This window comes from Miniopterus natalensis, chromosome X, assembly GCF_054644295.1.
Source record: "Miniopterus natalensis isolate mMinNat1 chromosome X, mMinNat1.hap1, whole genome shotgun sequence".
Lineage (NCBI taxonomy): Eukaryota > Metazoa > Chordata > Mammalia > Chiroptera > Miniopteridae > Miniopterus > Miniopterus natalensis.
In genome coordinates this window covers 34137548-34140364 of record NC_142103.1, presented here as the reverse complement: position 1 = coordinate 34140364, position 2817 = coordinate 34137548, and the positions used below count along the sequence as shown (strand labels likewise).

General features: G+C 39.5%; 1 pseudogene; it reads left to right on the top strand.

The window, feature by feature from the left end:
- Positions 1 to 1310: 1310 nt before the first annotated feature.
- On the top strand, positions 1311 to 1661 carry LOC107526904 (U7 snRNA-associated Sm-like protein LSm10; annotated as a pseudogene).
- The last annotated feature ends 1156 nt before the right edge of the window (positions 1662 to 2817 follow it).

The window sequence follows — 2817 nt, the reverse complement described above, 5'->3', positions numbered from 1 at the left end:
AATAATAATTTGGGTGGATGGTTAATTTGTGATTGACAGTGCTGTATTATTTTTTTTTCCCTTAGTTAGAAATCTGTTTTCCTTTGAATCTCTCAATCCCTCAGATCAATGGTACTGTCAACTACATTCATTCCTAAATATAGAACCCGCTCTGAGCCTTTACCATATCCCTGCATATTAGCTGAAAACTCCTGCACTCAATCTCTCTGGATTTTGCTATTTTTCAAAAGCCTCTCATTTCACAATTGTTTCTGTCTGGGAGTATTTGGCTGCAGATCTATGAGGTTATCTGGCTTTGATTCAAGATGAATTTTAGTTATTTTCTGACCATATTTCTAACCTCTCACTAGTCCTTTGAGATTACCTCTTGGCTGATCTGAACAGTTTGATTTAATCTCTGTGGATTTCATACACAGACTTTTAGCATTTTTCAAATTTAAGATGAATTTGTTCATTGAGACTGAACCTTTTACAGGGCATAGTTAGTTCACTTGGTTTAGTTTTGTTTTAATAAAGCAGGAGTTGAGAGTTCAGTCCTCAGGAGGGCTAGTTAGCTTTTCTGTACTCCTGGCCAAAGCCTAACTTTCAAGCCCCCAGAGACAGACTGACTTGGAAAATTGGTCACAAAAGTAGCCCTAGACCTGATCATTGACACACCTCTGAAATATTTAGTTTTAAGCTTTCTGTTTCTTTCATTTTATCCTATAGATGCTTGAGCCATGAAGAAGTGAAGGAGAAGGCCAGGTATTAGTCTGAAGTTGCTGAGACCATTACTGCTAACTAGAATTATGAACATACCTACCTTTCTCAATATGGAAGAAGCCAAGTTTTGACAAATTTTATTTAGTTAAGGAAAATCCCATGTTAAAACATAAAAACATGTTGCATCTGTTTCTACCTCTTAATTCCTATTCAATACATATTTTACTCTTGCACAGATATTACTTTAGCAGTAAATCAGTATGTAAAGTGTGGCAGACAGATCCTATATCAGCTTTAGTAATTGATACATGCAGTAATGTCTAGGATGTTGACACTAACTTTTTAGTTCAGCTACAGTTTCAACCTTTTTCACATTATTCTTGGACTTTTATGTTTTATTTATATTAGAGTCTTCTTGTAGTGATGTGGCTATCGAGTTTCCAGAATCAGGTGCATAGTTATAAATTTTAATTTAAATGACAATTTAAGGCTATGGATATAAGTCCCGCCGCCAGAGGAAGGCTGCCCAGCGGCTTGTTTCCATGGCAACGCGGACCCGGAAGCGGAAAGAATCCTGTGGGCCAGCAGTGTGGGAACATGTGATCAACCACTCTATGAAGCAACGAACAGTCTCCGAAAACAGCCTGATCAGCCTGCCGCAGGACCTCCAAGGCCAGGTAACCACTGTGGACCTGCGGGATGAGAGTGTGGCCCACGGATGCATGGACAACATCAACGCTATCATGAACATCCACCTTGCCAAGGTCACCTACACGGACCGTTGCGGGCATCAGGTTGAGCTGGGTGACCTCTTTGTAAAAGGCCGTTATGTCCACATTCCAGATGACATGAACATCACCAAGACCATTGAGTAGCAGCTGCAGATCGTCCATAGTGTGCGGAACTTTGGCATCCAGGGGCAAGGCGGGCGGGAATTTCCCACCAAAAAGCGTAAATGAGCTTGACCCTTCAACAAGCCCTAGTCACCACTCAGGTTCCTCCAGAGTTCTACTGAGCCAACTGCCAGCTATCCATTCCTGCCCAGAATCTGGGGAGGGAGCAGGGCCAGCCCAGAAACTGGTATCTGACAAACAACATTTATCACAGCTGCCTTTCACAGAATTTCACCTCCCAGATTCACCCTGGGACCCAGAATCTTATTTCTCTCTAGCCTTGGGACACATGACAATCCCCCCTTTTGATCATTTGTATCTGAATTTCTGATTTTTATTGTCATTTTTTTCAATATTAACATTGAGTTTGTTCAACTGGAAGAGTATGTAGATTCTCCACACATTTTCATTACTGACTTCCTAAAGTATATTATCTCTTTGGAAGAAAATCAAGAGCAATGTACACATTCTGCTTTCCTTCCTATTCATGAATGAAAATAACTGGTTGTCTTTCCTATCTTAAAATTCTGGTGAGCTTGTTGGAACAATCTAGGGGAAGACCTGATGTCACAACTTATTTCTCTACACTGAGTTGAGACCCTAAAGAAAGTGGTCACTAAGCAACTCACTATTTTCTCCTTGTCTAGATTGCACTCATCCCTTATAGAACCTCACATCTAGGTTATGAGATTTAAAGGTCTTAATCTTTTATTTCCCTGAAGCAATCTACTAAACCACTTCTGTTTTTCTATAATACTGCTTTCATTCTTTCTTTTTCTTGCTAAAAGTTCCAGTTCCACTCTGCCACTCTCTCAACTTGGGATATAGGAACCTGGTCCAAGGTAGAGTTGATGGGCCCTGGCAGTGAGTAAAAAAGTATGCCTTAGATTCTTTATTTTTCCACATGAAAATCTTGTTGATTTTTTCCCTACAAACTGCAGGCAACCAAAACAGGTAGCATTTTGGTAAGCATTTTAGTAATATTCTATGGCTTATTTAAGCTAGTTATTTTCTTAATTTAAGTGTTTTGTTTTGTGTTTACTTTAGTTCCATATGTTACAATGCCCTAGGAAAAAACAGGAGCAAAAGATCAGGTTTCTTTAAGAAAGAAGAGAATAAAATATCTTTTGTAATACTTTTTCCCGGTGATGGTCATTCAAGACAGATGGAGTGATCTCTTTCATTGTTCTGCCTGGAGGACTGCTGCTGTACATAATATGAA